Consider the following 21005-nt stretch of genomic DNA (forward strand, 5'->3'; position numbering starts at 1 on the left):
ATTCTTGAGTTCAGAAAGAGCAAAAGTCATAAAAATTATGTTTTCAGTTTCTTAATTTGAAAGTTTCAATTTTATTTCAGTTTGCAGTTCATGTGAGAAACAATATGTATTCATATTTTGGTCAAATGAATAAAGCTTGAGGTATTTCCAGATATATTGTTTCACAGCTTGATCTTATTTTGAAAATATTTGATTGCTGCTATTTTAGTTTTGTTGATTATTAGGTGGATGGAAATATGCATATATTCAATAAGAGGCAAACATGCAATCCACTGGTGCTTAAGTAAATAATGTTTGCATTATGATTTTGATATTCAAAATTTTTAGTTGGACTATAATTAAGTGATTACTGCAGAATGACATACTTTACCACTTGATTTCATTATATCAGTTTTGTAGTTCATGTGAGATGCAGAGGTTATTATTGGTGATTTGGAACAAATATGTTTACATAAGCATGTTTATTTCCAAGTTCTATTTTAGCTGCTACGTTCTTGACAGAAATGAATGGATCTTGAGAAACCATATATTTCAGTGCACACTTTGGCTATTTTCTGGAATGAGTTTTGGTTCAGTTGTTATGTAGACAATATTGGTCCAAGGGGGAGATTGTAAAATATTATTTGGACCTAATATTATCTACATTAAGTAAATAACAAATTGATTAAGCTTATTACAATAAATAGGAAATATATAAATTATCTACCTAGACACCTAATGAGCTTTAGTATGTCACTCATATGGTTAGGAATCCATTTTGATAAAGATAAATATCTAATTAGTTGATATGATAAATTATAGTATCTATCAAATAACGCATTGGCTAGAATCAAGGATTCTTTTATGGGAAGACCTATCTAGCTTGTATATATAGGTGCTTGAAGTCCCTATTCACTGTGTGACAAAACATTCAGTCCTGCCCCATAGAGAGGAGTTAAACACATAGTTGAGTAGAAGATTTCTTGCGTGTGGCTGCTTGAAGTTTTGGAGCTCGGATTATTTGTGTTGAATAGCTGTGTTGCTGCTGATACGCTAAAAACAAGCGCTCAACTTAACCCTGCAAGATGTAGTCGTTAGCAATATAGAGTAAGCAAGGATCGTTCGATGCCAAGGATTGAGGGTAACCAATTAATCACAAAGAAAAATAAACTAAGCTAAACTAACAAAGAACACAAAACAAAGAAACTAACTAAAAGAAAGGAAAACAAACGTAGAATAGGGAAAAGGAGAGAGGAAGCAACGAAATAAAAGAAGAAAGGAAAAAATAAATGTTTTGGGGGTTTTTAAGTTTTACGAAAATTAAAGGAAAACAAAGAAAGCAATTTCGAATTTTAAGTTGAAAAACAATATGGAGAAGACGTTAGAGACTCGGAAATCCACCACCAATTACTTTCGAACAATGTTAAGTTAACCTAGTTTCAATTACTAAGGTGTGAACAGAAATCAACCAAGAAACAAGTCGGAGCAGATCATGTCCCTTATTAATGTTTCCCTAATTACTTAGTCTACGTGAACGCACAATAGCTAAGCCTATCAAACATGCAATCAAGGTATAGAACGCTATCCTATCAACAACACATATAGTGTCAACATATTTGAAGCATTAAGATCTCATGGAAACGATTGATTATAGAGTTGCAGTCTAGTGTGGAACGCCTACCTAGCATGCTCTTCTAGTTGTTTAAAACATCAACTTTTGTTCAAAGCCTTGCATACTTGTGGATTAGAAAACAAAACGATTAGGTGAATTATTTTCTAAACCTAGCTCCAATTACATGCATAAATCCTATGTTCGCGACCATAAAACATACACATGCAAAAGTTTTCAATCAATCAGAGATAAACAACCAACCCACACCATAGATCAAGAAACTAAGTTTAATCAAACATATGTTCTACATAATTGGGGCTTCAAACCTCGCCCCTAACAAAAATAACTAGCCACACATGGTCTTAAATTCAACAATTAAAAGCATGAGTATTCGATTACAAGAGGATAAAAACCGTAAAGAGCAGAGTATGAGAGCCACGAATTCACTTTTAGGCAGCCTTAGATGCAGGCAATCCTTCAAGATGGGGCACGGCAGGAGCTTGATGGAGATGGATGGTGATGTGCACGGTTTTTCCTTCTTGAAGACTTGGGAATTTTTGAGACTTTGTGTGCTAGGGTTAGGAGCAGAAGAGGCGCTGTAGGATGGTCTGTCTCAACGTGTTATACTGCTCTATATATATAGAATACACAGCCCTAGTTTCCTTTCCCAATTCTGCTTTGAAAGCCTCTCCTAATTGCTTGAGGATCACTCTACTTGGTGCATAATTAAATGATTTTCAAGCCTTAGTAATCTTCCCAAAATCTTGAGGAATCATTCTAGGACTCTCCTTCATGTTTGCAGCAGCAATAACCTTCCAAAAATGCCCCCAAAATTCGTCCACAAAAGATTTCTGCCAAACAGTCCTGTTTCGACTAGGTTTCGATTTCTTACTCTGAAGCTTCCTTCTTGGACAAGGAACGACTTCGTCTTGACAAGTTTCTGGATGGTTCTTGACTCCCACGTGTTCTATGACATCATATCATCTAGAATGATCGATAACCTTCTGGAAAAACTCCAAGAAAATCGCCGGAAAAGATCTCTCAAAAAGCTTCGTGAAAAGCTGACAGTTTCTGCCTTATCGGGAAGCATACTTCGACTTTGATTTCCTACTGCCTCGTTGATGATTTTGACCTGTTCTTTGGCTGTAGTTGAAGTATAACATCATGTCTTCAAGGATCGCTGGTCCTTTCCTCAAATGTGAAGCTGGAATGATGCAATAATTTCTCCTCAAAACCGTTCCCAGAAAGCTGATTCTGAAACTGCAGTTTTCTGCTTTGCAGCAACTGTTTTGCACAATGAATTCCGTGGACTTTCCTTGTAATTTCTGGCCAAATGGTTGATCAAACTTGGTCCTCTGCATCAGTACTTCATGTTTCATGGCTTCGTTGCTCCCTTTCAGCTCTTATTTCTCTTGAATCACTTCACGAACTACCTAAAAAGAAAACAAAGTTAAAACTGACTTTTTAAAGGAAATAGCTAAGAAAAGTGTAAGGGATTTCACACTATATTCGTCGCATTTATGCTCCTATCAAATTCCCCCACACTTAGCTTTTGCTAGTCCCTTAGCAAAATCAAAACAAAGAAAATAAAACAAGGACTCAAAACACAAAACAAACTATGCCTTCAACATTGTTGTCTCAGTAATCTCTTACTTTCATAGCATCAAGATTAGCATGCAACCAAGAATCAATCATAAGTAATTCAAGAGTTAATTAAAACATATATTCCACATATAAGCATGTAAGACACGGATGTGACAATGGTGATGGGTGGAGCTTAGCATGTATCCAACAAGTATGATTCAAACCTCACAGGATTCACCACTCTTTCTTCTCTCCGATCAAGGCTAATGCTTAAAAGCTTTTTCACTCAAATATATGTGAGAGATGATAATATTTTCGACAAACAAAAAGCTCACACATATAAACAAAGAAAAGCTATGTCGAAATATATGTATATTTTTTCTTTTACGATCTCATGAAGGATACCAACTACTTGCCGGACGGACCAAACCATATGCTCAACTCTTGTAGCCAATCTCCACAGATCAAAGGTTGCCCATCTTAAGGATCAAAGAGGTCTTACTTCAAGGTTGTAATGGGGCCAAGGTTTAGGGGTTTAAAGAAACGAAAGGGTAAGGAAAAACACAAAGTGTTCTAAAAACTTAGCGGAGCTTTCATTGAAGTATTGAGACATCTTCTTTTAGTCACCAAGGCATCTTGCAACATTGAACTTCTTGTGTGTCTTTATTAAGAGCCGGATGTCATTGTGTTGGACCCTTGCTTCATTCTAACATTCCTTCAAACACTTGTGAAATAGGACAAAGACCGAATTCATCGAACTTAGGCCTTCACTTCAAAACAAACTCCTTATCCACAATGGGGGGACTAAAATCCATAAATACTTGCACTCTTTTCCTTTTCATTGCCGTTCACTTTTTTTTTCTTTTTTCGGCATACATATATTTTTCTTCTTCTTTCTCATGGACAAGTCTTTGTCCCACAGTTATTCTTTCTCATCATCTCTTTTGTAGTGCCTTCAAAAACTTATCTGTCTCATGAATTAGCTCCACTAAATCCTTAGAACAAGGGTAGGGATATAACTATACTAAGGTTCAAAGGTTAGGATTTTGAGGGTGATGAAAGAAAAAGGTTTAAATGTAGGCTCAAAGGGGTTAACTAGAGGAGTCCCACGACGGGCACAAATATGGACACAGGCTATTTTTGGCTATGGTGGAATTTCCTAGGTGCCTTTATCCTTTCCAGAATCAGGGACATGTATTGATAAAAGTTTCAACTAGTACAAGAGCAAGTTCTAGTAATCTCTAGAGTCCGTCAAACTTAATCTGTGGCAAGCAGTCAATCAAAGAGAAAGATAATGAGATCACTAAGCATCGCCAAAAAAATAAGAGTATAATTTTTCAATAAACACTCACAAAGAATGGAAAATAGGCTCAAGTTCTCACAAGGGTTATTATGAATCACACTCATCATCAACATGCTCATAATTCTGTACCAAGGTCAACAAAAACCACATCTACTACACATTCATATGCTTTGTATATATCATAATTAACCAAAGAATTATTTTAACATCATCTCAATATTGTGATCCTCTTTTATCCATAATTTCAGAGATTAAGTTCATCCTAGACAGTTGAAAGCAACCTAAGACTCGAAAAACAAAACAAAAACAAGAACTAAAAATGCTAAAAGAAAGAACATAACTAACGAAAGTTTTTTTTTTTTTTTTTTCAAGTAAGACTCAAATTCCCTTCCCCCACACTTGAATCATACATTGCCCTCAATGTATGGAAAACTAAATCAAACAATGCATAATAGAAGTGTAAAGAAGGGAAATCAAAAAGAAGAAAGGTGAGAAGGTTGATAGAAAAGCTCCCCTTGTAGACCTCCCAATGCTCACGACCTTTGGAGATGACAACAAAAGACCCCAACCTCAAGACCATAAGGTCTTGACTTCCTAACGTAAGCTCCGTGCGAAGTCTTGTTGCATCTTTGGAAACCAGAAGTTTGTGCCGGCAGCCCATGTTCCAGGTTCCATAATGTTTTTATGCAGCTTCAGATGACGATTATACCACTTGGGGGTGAAAGTGGACATTGCGAGCTTTCTGTGCATATGTGGAACACTTCCTAACTCCAAGCGGTTTGAAAGTTATAGCCCTATAAAGTTAGAGAAAAAACAGAAATTGGAACAGAAATCCGGGCAAAGTGACCTTTACTCACTCAAACCTTTATTCCGGGAGCATCACTGGGTCAATGGACGAGAGTTTTGGTCTGAAGGTAGTATACATATAGAGCTTTGAGTCCATGTAAAGAACTCCTCATTTCATCCACGGAAATATGCCCAGTTTTTCTTTTTCTGTGACACAACTGCGCAGTTTTCTGTTTTCCTGGGCTGACCTTGCTGCATTCAAACTGGAACTGGGAACACATATAAACTCCGAATCCAGTTCTGTAAAAACTTACAGAAACTAGACTCAAATATCTTTCGATTCATATATGGCACGTCTTCTGGTCCCTTCTGAGCTAAAAACGGTAGTTGTCTAAAGTAGACGGACTGTACGGTCAGTACTCTGTTTTACAGAAGGAACACTTTTCACACCTCTCTACAACTCTATGACCTGCACACAAACGAAAAACATAAAAAGGAACTAAATAGAAACAAAGAAAGCAAAGAAAACATCCCTTGGGTTGCCTCCCAAGAAGCGCTTGGTTTAAAGTCTTCAGCCAGACGTAGTGAATGCTTTTAATCTATGAGAGGAGGTGTGTCATGAAGGTCTTCTTCCTCTACGTTGCTCTCCTTAAAGGCTGCGTAGTATGGCTTCAATCGATGGCCATTCACCTTGAACTCATGGCCTGTTTGCTCACTTCGAATTTGCACAGCTCCGTGGGGAAAAACGTAAGTAACAACAAAAGGACCAACCCATCGTGAGCGAAGCTTACCGGGAAAGAGTTTGAGACGAGAGTGAAACAATAAAACTTTTTGGCCTGCTATGAATGTTTTCCCACGAATCATCTTGTCATGAAAGGCCTTAGTTTTCTCTTTATAAATCCGGGAACTCTCGTACGCATCATTACGTAGTTCTTCCAACTCATTCACTTGAAGCTTTCTATGAATCCCAGCGTCATCTAAATCCATATTAAAGCTCTTCACAGCCCACCAAGCTCGATGTTCCAATTCCACGGGTAGATGGCAAGCTTTTCCATACACCAACCTAAAGGGACTCATTCCTATTGGCGTCTTATACGCTGTCCGGTACGCCCACAAGGCATCATCTAGCCTTTGACTCCAATCCTTGCGACTTGGGCTAACTGTTTTCTCCAAAATCTTCTTGATTTCACGATTTGACACTTCTGCTTGTCCACTAGTTTGTGGATGATATGGCGTTGACACCTTGTGTGTCACATTATACTTTCTAAGCAAGGCTTCAATGGATCTATTGCAGAAGTGCGATCCTCCATCACTTATGATTGCTCGAGGCATTCCAAACCTAGAGAAAATATTAGATCGAAGAAAATCTGCAACAACTTTGGAATCATTAGTCCGGGTGGCTTGTGCTTCCACCCATTTTGAGACATAATCCACAGCGAGAAGAATATAAAGAAAACCTTGAGATGAAGGAAAAGGTCCCATAAAATCGATACCCCAAACATCAAAAATTTCAACAACCAAAACATTAGTTAAAGGCATTTGATTTTTAGGTCCTATGTTTCCGGTTCTTTGGCATCTATCACATGTCATACAAAAAGCATAAGCATCCTTAAATAAACTAGGCCAATAAAAACCAGATTCCAACACCTTAAGAGCAGTTTTCTTAGAACCAAAATGACCCCCACAATTTTCAGAATGGCAAAATGTCAAGATATGAGTAAACTCCCTTTCAGGCACGCAACGTCGAATTATACCATCCGCACAAAATTTCCAAAGATAAGGATCATCCCAAACATATTGCCTAGCATTCTTTTTAAGTTTTGCATGCATAGAGCTTGACAGCGTGTTTGGAATTTTTTTAGTGACTAAGAAATTGACTATGTCTGCATACCAAGGTTCACTTACCTCAATTCCGAAGAGTTGTTCATCCGGAAAAGTTTCCATAAGAGGTATGGCGTCCTCACCATGTACAAGGCGGCTCAAATGATCTGCAACAACATTTTCACTCCCCTTTTTGTCCTTAATTTCGACATCAAATTCTTGTAGAAGAAGAATCCATCGAATTAGCCTCGGTTTCGCTTCCTTCTTTGAGAGTAAATACTTCAAAGCTGCATGATCAGTATAAATAACAACTTTAGTTTGAAGTAAATAAGATCTAAATTTATCCAAAGCAAAAACAACAGCTAATAATTCTTTTTCTGTAGTCGAATAATTCAATTGAGCATCATTCAAAGTCCGAGAGGCGTAGTAGATGGCATAAGGCTTTTTCTCTTTTCTTTGGCCAAGCACTGCGCCTACTGCATAATCAGAAGCATCACACATGAGCTCAAATGGTAAGGACCAATCCGGAGGAAGCATGATAGGAGCAGAGGTCAAAAGCTCCTTTAATTGTTCAAACGCAACTTGGCAGTCCGCATTCCATTCAAACGTCACCTCCTTTTGCAAAAGTCGACAGAGGGGTCTTGCAATTTTGGAGAAGTCCTTGATAAAGCGTCTGTAAAATCCTGCATGTCCAAGAAAAGAACGAACCTCTCTCACAGAAGTGGGGGAGGGTAAGTAGCGAACAAGATCAACTTTAGCTTTATCTACTTCTATTCCCCTAGAAGAAACAATATGCCCTAGAACAATACCTTGAGCAACCATGAAGTGACATTTTTCCCAATTTAAAACAAGGTTAGTTTCAATGCAACGTTTCAAGATTAATTCTAGGTTTCCTAAGCAATTTTCGAAGCTATCACCAAAAACACTAAAATCATCCATGAAAACTTCAATTATTTTCTCAATATAATCAGAAAAAATACTGAGCATGCATCTTTGAAACGTACCTGGGGCATTGCAAAGTCCAAATGGCATTCGACGGTAAGCAAAAGTGCCAAAAGGACAAGTGAAAGTTGTTTTCTCTTGATCCTCTTGAGCTATGCATATTTGATTATAACCAGAATAACCATCAAGGAAACAATAAAAAGAATGACCAGCTAACCTTTCAAGCATTTGATCGATGAAGGGTAAAGGGAAGTGGTCTTTCCTGGTGGTGGCGTTAAGCTTCCTATAATCGATGCAGACTCTATGGCCAGTCACGGTTCTTTGGGGCACAAGTTCATTCTCTTCATTCTTCACGACCGTAATTCCGGATTTCTTTGGCACAACTTGGACTGGTGAGACCCATTTACTGTCTGAAATAGGGTATATGACGCCACAATCGAGCAATTTGATGACTTCCTTTTTCACAACTTCCATCATTGGAGGGTTAAGACGACGTTGAGCCTCTCTAGTTGGTTTGGCACCCTCCTCAAGAAGAATTCGATGCACACAAGTGGTGGGGCTTATTCCCTTGATGTCAGCTAATGTCCATCCAATTGCAGTCTTGTGTTTCTTTAGCACTTTAACAAGTTCTTCTTCTTGAGATGGCGTCAACTTGGATGAGACTATGACAGGCAATGTTTTGTCATCTCCCAAATAAACATACTTCAAATGATCCGGTAATGGTTTGAGTTCAAGTGTAGGGGCCTGAATCACTGAAGGAAGAGGTTTATTAGTAGATAACTGAATTGACAAAGGGGAAGGAGGTTTACCTTCATAACGTAGATGAGTTTCAACGGAAGAAACGTCCTCAAATATTTGAGGGTCCAACGTTTCCTGAAGTTTCTTCATGGGAATTATGACGCCATCATGGGTGTAACCAACGCCTTGCTCAATGGTTGTGATCAACGTATCTTCTCTTATTGCTTCCAAAACCTTCTGTGCAAGAGTATCAAGTATGTCAATAGAAAAACATGAATCAAATTCAATTGGATACCTCATAGCCTCAAAGATGTTGAATCCTATCACATCTCCATCAAATTCCATGGTTAGAGAGCCAGCATAGACGTCAATTTTTGTCCTAGCAGTCCGCATGAAAGGTCTACCCAACAAAAGTGGCGTTGGGTTTATGGTGGATTCCTCCATGTCCAAGATATAAAAATCCGCGGGAAAGATCAAGTGATTAACCTGCACAAGCACATCTTCCAACAATCCTTTCGGAAAGGCCTTAGATCTATCCGCCAATTGAATAATTACGTTATCAGTTTTAAGTGTACCTAGACCTAAAGATGCATAAACAGAATAAGGCATAACATTTATAGATGCACCTAGATCTAACATGGCATTCTCAAATCTAGTGTTACCAATAACGCAAGGAATGGTGAAGCTTCCAGGATCTTTGCATTTTGGGGGAAGTTTCCTTTGAATAACAGCTGAGACATTCTCATTCACCTTCACAACCTCCTTTTCTCGAATTCTCCTTCTTGTTGTACAAAGTTCCTTCAAAAATTTTGCATATTTGGGCACTTGCTTTATAGCTTCAAGAAGGGGAATGTTGACTTGCACCTTTTTAAAGGTATCCAAAACAGCCATGTCGCTTTCTTCTTGTTTGGACTTAGCAAATCTGCGAGGAAAAGGCATAGGAGAAAGGAAAGCATTAGTATTAACCGGGATTGAAGAGTTAGACACTTTACCTTTGGTTTCTGGTTTTGTTGGGGATTGCAATGAGCCTTCAATCCTGGACGTAGCAGGGTCTGGGATTGCTAAGTCAGTTTCAATCCTGGAAGTCGCTGGGCCATTGTTTTTCTTCCTCTTCGAAATTGGTGTTTCCTGTTCTTCATCAATGTGCACTGTGGTGTTCATTTGTGCCTTGGGGACGTCATTGATGATCCTTCCACTTCTAGTGGTGATGGCATTGGCAGATTCAAAGCCCCCTTTGGATTTGGAATAGTATTACTTGGCAGCTTACCACCTTCAGGGCCTTTTGTCATAAAATCAACCACGTGACCAAGCTGTTTCTCCATTGCGTCCATCCTCTTTTGCATGAGATTCTGACCTTGCATCAAATTGTTGGTTTGATTTTGCATTTGATTTTGGTTCTGCAACAAAGTCTGAGTAGAAACAGTTAAAGTTTTTATAATCTCATCATAGTTATTAGAAGAAGAAGATGAAGAATTCGAAGGATTAGAGTTTAGAGGAGCCTGTGGCTTTGGGAAGAAGCCTGGAGGACGTTGATTGAAGGCTTGAGAAGCTGGTTGGGCGTTTTCATTGTCCTTCCAACGAAAATTGGGGTGATCCCTCCATCCAGGGTTGTAGGTGTTAGAATATGGGTCATTCCTTGGACGTTGGTACCCTTGTTGGAACCCTAGGGCGTTGACACCTTCAAAGTTTCCTCCTTCCATGAGTTGAGGGCATTGATCAGACATATGCCCTTGCATTGAGCACACTCCACATACCATAACTTGTCCCTTCATTCCCTGAGAAACAATAGAAGTAAGCCTGTTAATTTTATCTTCCAATTGAACCAATGTACTTACCTCATTAACTTTTTCACGTGTATGGGTGGACTTGGAACCGCCATATTGTTGTTGATTCAGGGCCCTATTCTCAATTAAGATCATTCCAGCTGCAGGTTCCTTGTCAACAAATGATCCTCCTGAAGCTGCATCGAGCATATCTCTTTCCAAGTTGGTGAGACCATCATAGAAGCAAGTGAGCAAGGTCTCATTCTTCATGCCATGTTGAGGGCATTGAGTGATGAGAGTTTTGAACCTTTCATAATACTCTGCATAGGACTCATCTTGCCCTTGTTGAATTCCACTTATCTTCTTCCTAAGCATGATGATCCGAGATGTAGGGAAATATTTTTCCAAAAATGCTTTCATCATGTCTGCCCAAGATGTGATGCGTCCACTTGGCAACTCATAAAGCCATTGCTTTGCCTTGTCAGCCAACGAAAATGGGAAGGCTTTCAACTTCAAGATTTGCTCATCAGCTCCTTGTGGCTTCATGCTTGTGCAAATGAACTGAAACTCCATTAAATGCTGATTGGGATCTTCCATAGAGTGTCCATGGAATGTAGGAAGACGATGAAGTAGCCCAGACTTCAACTCAAAGTCAGCTGTTGCTCCTTCAACTGCATCAGGGTAGGTTATACAAGTGGGGACACCACCTGGTGGAATCACAGAAGTTGAAAGTTGCCTAATGGTGAGAGCCATTGGTGGAGGTGTTGGCGTTGAAACTTGCTCTTGAAAGAGTGATGAGATGTCGTACACTTCTTCTTCTTCTTTTGGTGAAGACGAGCTTGCTTCCTTCAACTTGTTTTTGCTTCGAATTGTTTTCAGAAGTTCAGGATCAAAAGGAACAAGCTCGCCTTTTGGATTTTTCCTTGTATGCATAAACGAGTTGAAGTGCCTGAGGAACAAACAAGAATGGCGTTAGAACCCTAAGAAAAAAACGAAAAACAAGGGGAAATAAATGTAAGGGGCGAAATTATGAAAAACTAACACAAAACAAATTTTATTTCAACTAGAACTCGTAAATCAAGTTAGAAAAGAAATAGAATTCTAATCGTTAACAAAAACTTTCTCTCTACGTCGTTCGGTAACTCCTTTCCAACACGACCAGGTAGGTAAGGAACGATTTTGGTGGAGACAAAGCTCACTTGAAAACACTTCTCGTATCCAGACCAATCCTAGACATCGTGTTGTAATAAGATGCGCCTAGAGGACGTAGAGATAGAGTCAACGTTAAAAACAAGAATTCCAAAACTATTCAAGTATGATTTACAACTTCTAACCGAAACTTGAATTAAACTAAAAATTAAAATTGTGAAAAATAAGTATTTTTCAATCCCCGGCGACGCGGCGCCAAAAATTGATACGCTAAAAACAAGCGCTCAACTTAACCCTGCAAGATGTAGTCGTTAGCAATATAGAGTAAGCAAGGATCGTTCGATGCCAAGGATTGAGGGTAACCAATTAATCACAAAGAAAAATAAACTAAGCTAAACTAACAAAGAACACAAAACAAAGAAACTAACTAAAAGAAAGGAAAACAAACGTAGAATAGGGAAAAGGAGAGAGGAAGCAACGAAATAAAAGAAGAAAGGAAAAAATAAATGTTTTGGGGGTTTTTAAGTTTTACGAAAATTAAAGGAAAACAAAGAAAGCAATTTCGAATTTTAAGTTGAAAAACAATATGGAGAAGACGTTAGAGACTCGGAAATCCACCACCAATTACTTTCGAACAATGTTAAGTTAACCTAGTTTCAATTACTAAGGTGTGAACAGAAATCAACCAAGAAACAAGTCGGAGCAGATCATGTCCCTTATTAATGTTTCCCTAATTACTTAGTCTACGTGAACGCACAATAGCTAAGCCTATCAAACATGCAATCAAGGTATAGAACGCTATCCTATCAACAACACATATAGTGTCAACATATTTGAAGCATTAAGATCTCATGGAAACGATTGATTATAGAGTTGCAGTCTAGTGTGGAACGCCTACCTAGCATGCTCTTCTAGTTGTTTAAAACATCAACTTTTGTTCAAAGCCTTGCATACTTGTGGATTAGAAAACAAAACGATTAGGTGAATTATTTTCTAAACCTAGCTCCAATTACATGCATAAATCCTATGTTCGCGACCATAAAACATACACATGCAAAAGTTTTCAATCAATCAGAGATAAACAACCAACCCACACCATAGATCAAGAAACTAAGTTTAATCAAACATATGTTCTACATAATTGGGGCTTCAAACCTCGCCCCTAACAAAAATAACTAGCCACACATGGTCTTAAATTCAACAATTAAAAGCATGAGTATTCGATTACAAGAGGATAAAAACCGTAAAGAGCAGAGTATGAGAGCCACGAATTCACTTTTAGGCAGCCTTAGATGCAGGCAATCCTTCAAGATGGGGCACGGCAGGAGCTTGATGGAGATGGATGGTGATGTGCACGGTTTTTCCTTCTTGAAGACTTGGGAATTTTTGAGACTTTGTGTGCTAGGGTTAGGAGCAGAAGAGGCGCTGTAGGATGGTCTGTCTCAACGTGTTATACTGCTCTATATATATAGAATACACAGCCCTAGTTTCCTTTCCCAATTCTGCTTTGAAAGCCTCTCCTAATTGCTTGAGGATCACTCTACTTGGTGCATAATTAAATGATTTTCAAGCCTTAGTAATCTTCCCAAAATCTTGAGGAATCATTCTAGGACTCTCCTTCATGTTTGCAGCAGCAATAACCTTCCAAAATGCCCCCAAAATTCGTCCACAAAAGATTTCTGCCAAACAGTCCTGTTTCGACTAGGTTTCGATTTCTTACTCTGAAGCTTCCTTCTTGGACAAGGAACGACTTCGTCTTGACAAGTTTCTGGATGGTTCTTGACTCCCACGTGTTCTATGACATCATATCATCTAGAATGATCGATAACCTTCTGGAAAAACTCCAAGAAAATCGCCGGAAAAGATCTCTCAAAAAGCTTCGTGAAAAGCTGACAGTTTCTGCCTTATCGGGAAGCATACTTCGACTTTGATTTCCTACTGCCTCGTTGATGATTTTGACCTGTTCTTTGGCTGTAGTTGAAGTATAACATCATGTCTTCAAGGATCGCTGGTCCTTTCCTCAAATGTGAAGCTGGAATGATGCAATAATTTCTCCTCAAAACCGTTCCCAGAAAGCTGATTCTGAAACTGCAGTTTTCTGCTTTGCAGCAACTGTTTTGCACAATGAATTCCGTGGACTTTCCTTGTAATTTCTGGCCAAATGGTTGATCAAACTTGGTCCTCTGCATCAGTACTTCATGTTTCATGGCTTCGTTGCTCCCTTTCAGCTCTTATTTCTCTTGAATCACTTCACGAACTACCTAAAAAGAAAACAAAGTTAAAACTGACTTTTTAAAGGAAATAGCTAAGAAAAGTGTAAGGGATTTCACACTATATTCGTCGCATTTATGCTCCTATCAGCTGCTACTGCTTTTGAAGGAATGGCTGTTGTGCATGAAGCAGGTGATGCATCTCCTCTTGTTGTATTCTAGTTCATATTGTATTGATCATTTGGTTGTGTTTATGCATTTTGTGAAACGATCTTGGTTTGCTCATTTAGTTAACAATAGTGGTTTTTCAACAAGGTAATAGTAGCTTTTTATGTTTCTGTTAGTATCTTTTTAGCTTCTTTTAGCACATTGACCGTAGCTTTCTACATCTATTGTAATAGACTTTCACAACTACAGTAGTAGATTTTTAAATATTTTAAAACCATGGAAGTAGCTTTTTATTTTCATTGCTTTGTTAGACTCTGAGAATAGCTTTCTAGCTTAGTCTATGGGAGTAGTTTTTTTCTACTTGGTAGTGGCTTTTGGTTTTTTGTGAGTAGCTTTTGGTGGTAGTCAAAATAGTTTTTGTTCTGCTTGATAGTAGTTTTTGGTGTTTGTGACAGTAGGTTTTGTCGTTGGTCAGTGTAGCTTTTATTCTGCTTGATAATAGCTTTTGTTACTGGTGACAGTAGGGTTTGTTGCTTATGAGAATAGTTTTTTGTGTTGATGACAGTAGCTTTTGTTGACGGTGATAGTAGCTTTTGATTTTGAGAGCGTATCTTTTATTAGTAACAGTAACTTTTGTTGCTAATGACAGTAACTTTTGTAACCTCACCGGAGGTAGCCAGAAATCTCACCAGAGTAGCTTTTATTACTAGTGATAGTTTTTTATTTTGGGCAGCGTGTCTTTTATTGGTGATAATAGCTTTTGTTGCTTATGACAGTAGCTTTTGTGACCTCGCCGGAGGTTGCCGAAAATCTCACCATAATACCTTTTGTTGCTAGTGACAGTAACTTTTTTGGTTGTCGGAGACATCGCCGGAGTTGGCAGGAAATCGTCGGAGACCTGTCGGAGTTGGTCGGAGATCTCGCTTGAGGTCGGCCAGAGACCTAGCTGGAGAGGAGAGAGAGATTGATACTTAACTTTTTACTCTAGTGGCATTTATTGAAATATGTTGGTTTTTATATCCAAAATTTAATACAACATTTAATCTAGTGGTTTTATGAGGGAAAAAAAAATAGATGATGACCTTATGGCTAAAAAAACATTCAAGAATGGCCTTATATGTAATTAGCCCTAAAAATAATAGAATAATGGTAAGTTATCCACATTTTTGTATCACATCTAGAACCCTTATTATGTGGCAGCTCATGTGACTTAGCCACGTGAGTCGTGATCCACGTCATCTAATGAAACATTTTGACATGAAGGTTTATATATAGGATTAAATTCTGCTTACTACCCTGTACTTTCAGGGGTTCGTCAGTTCAGTCCCTGCACTTCTAATTTAATCAGAAAAGTCCTCGCACTCTTCAATTTCATCAAATCGATCCATTTCCTCATCATTCCGTCAATTTCCACTGTTTAGGTGCTGACGTGTCCAGACGCCGTCTGATCTGTCAGATTTGTGGGACCTTTCCACATGTAAAATTCCCAAAATGCCCATAGACTATGAGAGTGAAAATGGGGGTTCATCATGATTGCTACCAACTTCCATATCACTTTCACCAAAACCAAACCCACGGACCAAACACGGTTGCTTGGCCAACAATTGCTGCTTCAACACCATCTTCCTCAGCGATTCGTCGCTGTGTTTCTTAACCACCGCCTTCCCATCCTCCACCCAGGTTAGGGTCTATGACGACATGAGGCTGCAGAGGTTATTACTCCGCGCGACGTGTCGTAGATCGAGATGCTGCACCGTCGTCCATTCCATCGAAGATTTCTTTCACCTGCAAATCCAGTACCCGAGATCCTAGTTGTGATCGTGAATCGTTGACTGTGGAGAAAAGAATTGGATCAGACAAGGGGTGGAAGGATTTAGATCTTGATTGAATTTGAAGAGAAGAAAATTGGAGTTACCTGAAGAGAAGTGAATTGTTGATCGTCGCTCAACTCTTCGGCTCTCTCTCTCGACCATGTGGCGGACGTCGTCGTCGGAGTTGACGTGTGGGCGGCACAGGAGCTCGATCCGGAGTCGGGGAGTTAGGGGAGAGATCGGAAATCTTCGACTGGAGCTTGGAGAATGCAATGGTCAGGTCGACGGAGATGATCCGGGTCTCGCCGCCGAAGTAGCGGAGCTTCCCAGACGGTGGCCGGGGGTGGAATGCGCCGTTGGAGCTGCAGACGAGCTTGAACTTCTTGGGCTGGGTGTGGTTGGTAATGAGCTTCCGATTTGGATTTGGGAAGAATGAAATTTTGTAGAAGAATGAAATTTTGATTTGGGAAGAGATCTATATCTTTGGTTTTGATTTTCATGTTGGGTTTACATGCATCTTGATTTGAATTTTGTTCAGATTTGGTTTTTCTGCATCTTAGTTGAATCTAGAGGACTCATCTCAACCAAATTGGGTTAATTCGCACACCCAAATACTTAAATTTTCTAGGTTTGCTGTGAGCATGATCTTTGGCCGCGAGGGAGGACATTGATGAGAGGTTGAAGAATGAACCCATACCCCCTCTTGTTTATCAGTCTCTCTTTCATCTTCTTCCGGCCATGTTGATCGGTGGAGGAAGTGAGGAACCATAACTAAGAGCTGAAAAGAAGAAGAGCTCTGAGAAGAAGAAGAAGAGAAGACGGGGTTCTGGGGAATTAGGTGTTCGGGTGGGAAAGGGGAGGGAGATATATTGGAGGGGTAGCTTGGGAATTTTGCATGTGGGAAGGTCCCACAAATCTGACAGATCAAATGGCGTCCGGACACGTCAGCACCTAAACAGTGGAAATTGACGGAATGATGAGGAAATGGATCGATTTGATGAAATTGAAGAGTGCGAGGACTTTTCTGATTAAATTAGAAGTGCAGGGATTGAACTGACGAACCCCTGAAAGTACAGGGTAGTAAGCAGAATTTAATCCTTATATATATGTCATATGAGCTACCACATAAAGTGGAGTCTAGGTGAGATGCAAGAAGGTAGTTCGATCAACTAGTATTTCGCAAAATCTGTATGACCCTCAACGTTCTCTCTCTCTCCCCTTTTTTATCTGTCCTTTGTTCTCTTTTATTAGTGTTTCATAAGATTGACTGTAAAATTTCACCTACTCTTTTAAGTATTGACATCATTTTTTTCTACAGGATTTTTCGTTTTTAGCAATAAATAGCAAGGTTCAAAAAAAAACTAGGTGCTAGTTGGGCGGTGACTCAAAGATTAGCGCCTAGGGGCCGAGGCGGGAGTCTAGGCGGGGACTAGCTTGTTTTTATTATTTTATGACACAAAATTAATTAATAATAATATTAAAGTCCTATAATTGATTAAAAATAATCAAAATAGGTAAAAAAGAAAGAAAGAAGGTACATGAACTTATGAGCCTACTTATAGAAGAAGCACATATTGTTGACGTGACCAAATGAATGGATGAAGACTTTCCTACTATTTTAGCTATCTAAGAGACCGAGACCAATTTCCAAGAATTGGCCTTTTTCTTGAGCAATAAACCTATAGAGCCTACTTATAGAAGAAGCACATATTGTTGACGTGACCAAATGAATGGATGAAGACTTTCCTACTATTTTAGCTATCTAAGAGACCGAGACCAATTTCCAAGAATTGGCCTTTTTCTTGAGCAATAAACCTATAGCTATTGTCGTGTCCTTCTATCTCTGAAACACTAACTCCAGACCCAAATAACCCAAACAACCCATTAAATGGTGGAAACGACGACCTAAGTAACCCATCACAGCCATTGTCACCACAGACCCACTCATCCTTTACAAACACAACCAGCGATTTGAGGAGGGGGAGAGAGACGACGAGTTAGTGATAGTGAGTTTGGAGAGAGAGAAGTAATCAACGGTTGAAGTCTTCAACGAAGAGTTTAGTCAGAAACTCATAATCGAGGAGTGATGTGCTGCCATCGTTGACTGTCGACGCAAGATTGAGAGACTGAGAGAGAAAGACAATGATATGTTTAGGGGATGTGCCTTCTGGATTTCTTTTATCAACGCACCGTCCAGCGCCCAACGCCTAATCCAAACCGCCTAAATTGCCTAGGCGGCCGCCTAGACGGCGTACGCTCCCGTCGAATCTCCGAACTCCTATGTCAATCGCCTAGCCCATAATTGGGGCGGTGTGGGTGCGCCTAGGGCTAGGCGGCCGCATTTTAGAACATTGATAGACATGCATCCACAAATTTCTTAATACCAATTATTCACAAAAACTAAAAGTTTTTGGTTAACCAAACTAGCTAGTCAGCGATTGAGTGACAGTTGCATCAGTGGTATTATCCAAGAATGAAATAGCAACTGCAGCATTAGGAGCAGGAAGTACCTCCTCATCAATGACCAAGAAAGGTGAATGTAAGTCTCTAGTGTTCGACCCCAAAGTATTGTTTTTAGTCCCAATCATGAACAATGCGGTAACCGTCTGATGTGTATAGAAGCTGAAGTCCTCTGCTCTCATAGACATTGGAAGAAGATACACACATTTGGTTCCCCAACTAAAGCTTCGTTTACTCTCTTGCCATGTTCATACAGTGCTTCATCAATTACAGATACTGTTAAACAGCAACAAGCGTGGCCCGTGGTCCACTATTATACTGATATTGTCCCAACTTAACCACTCGATAAGTGTTGGGTTTTACTCAAAAAAGGTCTCGGTGCAATTGGGAAAGAGCCACACACTTATAAGTTATATTTTATTTATCACTTTTCCAATATGGGATATTTCCTCTCCAACAGATACGGCCTCATTTTCTCAAGCATGAAGTCTGTTGTTGTGGTACACTTGTGCACTGATGCTTGCATTTCTATGATCTATAGCAAGTCATACATATTATATGCGCATATTATATGCGCTCATATAATCTGTCGCCAGATATCTGCCTAACTGGTGTGCTATATTATCATACTATTAATCTAGCAATACAACATACTATTGTGAATTTGGCTCGTTGATATTCCTAAGTTGATTAGGATTCAAGGCAAAACCAGATGGGTAAATGAAGATTAGTGCGCACAGGAATTCTTCTAGTATCCTAATGGGTTTTGGAATAGGAATAGTTATTCCTATTGATTTAGACCTGGAAAGTAAGTTCTATTCTAGTTAGGAATAGGAAAGCTAGCTCTCTTTTCTTGTTCTAATAGTTTTAGGAATCCTAATGTGACATGTTTGTAACCAGCACCTAAAATCTATAAATAGGGCTGCAGGGAGGTCACATAATGTGTCCTCAGATAAAAAAAAAGAGAGGTCTTAGAGAGTTCTCAGTTAACATACAAACACAGGGGTGGGGAGAGCGAAGGGTGATAGAGAGATCTAGCAAAGGGGTTAGGGATTAGCATAGGGATTTCAATAAGTACTTGTAATCAATTTGTTATTCTCCATAGTGCTAGTGATTCTCAAGAGAGATCACACAGAGGACGTAGGCAAAGTTTTTGTCGAACCTCTATAAAATTCTGTGTTCGTGTGCTGTGGTTTTCTTGTTGTGATATTTTGCATCATCATCCTATTACTGTTTGCAGTCATAAGTCTATAAAAGAGAAACAAGATTTTGGGTAAAAGGTGCATATTTACTTCACATACCAGATTGACATTTCCCAATTAAGAACTCGGATGTTAATTAAATAGTTACTTTCCCAGGTTAAAAAAAGTCTATAGATATCTACTCCCTAGAATGTTCATATATCATAATAATAGAAGTTAAAAATGAGAGGTGCATCCCTTCATTCATAGTCACTTGCTAGATATCTTGCATGTACGTTGTCAAATAGTGAATCTTAGTTCACACATTCTAAAAAGAAGCTCTGAATGATTGATGCGATGCAATACACATACAAAACATGCAAGACTGTCTAACAAGATCGGTATATATAATTTTCCATCTTATACATACCCTGGGCTCTAGAGGGTCGGTTTCTCGAGAAACAAGCTGTGATCATAATGAACATTTATTACTTATTCATCGCTAGGACTTGAATCCATGTCTTTTTGGATGAAAGCCAAATATCCTAACCAACTAGACTACAACAAATTTATGACTATTTTGTTATAATATTATATTAATACTTTATATGAATATCTCTCTATTTTGGGATATGGTACTCACGAATTAGTATCAACAATATCAATTATGTTTCCGACATAATAGAGGCCGGTATGTATTTTTTTATTAGTTTGACAACTTCAATTTGGTTTCCTCTTATTATTTGATCTAATAATTTGATATAAAATTGTTAATTTATAATGAGATCGAAACTACATGTTTCTTGATTCAATTTCATGAGGACTTAAAATTTATCCACTGATTGTTATACAATCAAATAGATCGAAACCTCTTGTTTCTTGATCTCCAATTATGTCTGGATTTTTGTCCCTTCTCTTATGAGTACATGTGAACCTCTGTTCACTCCACTTTTAGAAAAACCTTCTAATTGTGAAGACTCGAGTCAAATGCTTTGAGTACAATATGAAATTTGATGAGGCGATGATCCTCCATTGTATTATTATTAGAGTATACACTTAAACCCATATGGACCACTGTCCCAGACTCGAAATTTGAGTATATAATTTTGACATTTGTTTTCAGTGTCAAACAATAATATGAACCATGTATTCATTAATAAATTCAATTTGAACCATGAATGTTCATGATAAACATAATGACAGACATATTTGTCTTGCATAGAATGCAACTATGGACATGATCCATTGCAATTGTTGATAATTTTTCACAATTGATGCTTCAAAAAGCTAAGGTAACAATCATCTCAAGAGCTGCAGATCTTGATTGATGGTCGGCTCCAACTGAGCTCGTATTGTATTACCTATATAGAATATCATTGCATATATTGGTAATGAAATTTCCACCTAATTTAAGTTGTATTAAACAACTATGAGTACACTACTGTATACTATATCATGAACTAAAAATTTCATTGAGCCAAATTAAAATTATTTTGGC

At 38.7% G+C, this 21005-nt stretch overlaps 1 non-coding gene across 1 annotated transcript; it reads left to right on the plus strand.

Moving 5' to 3' along the window:
- The first annotated feature begins 10796 nt into the window (after positions 1-10796).
- On the plus strand, positions 10797-10903 carry LOC112195588. Its single transcript, XR_002934641.1, has one exon. It is a non-coding gene; the product is annotated as a small nucleolar RNA R71 (small nucleolar RNA).
- Positions 10904-21005: the final 10102 nt, after the last annotated feature.

Source organism: Rosa chinensis, chromosome 3, assembly GCF_002994745.2.
Source record: "Rosa chinensis cultivar Old Blush chromosome 3, RchiOBHm-V2, whole genome shotgun sequence".
NCBI lineage: Eukaryota > Viridiplantae > Streptophyta > Magnoliopsida > Rosales > Rosaceae > Rosa > Rosa chinensis.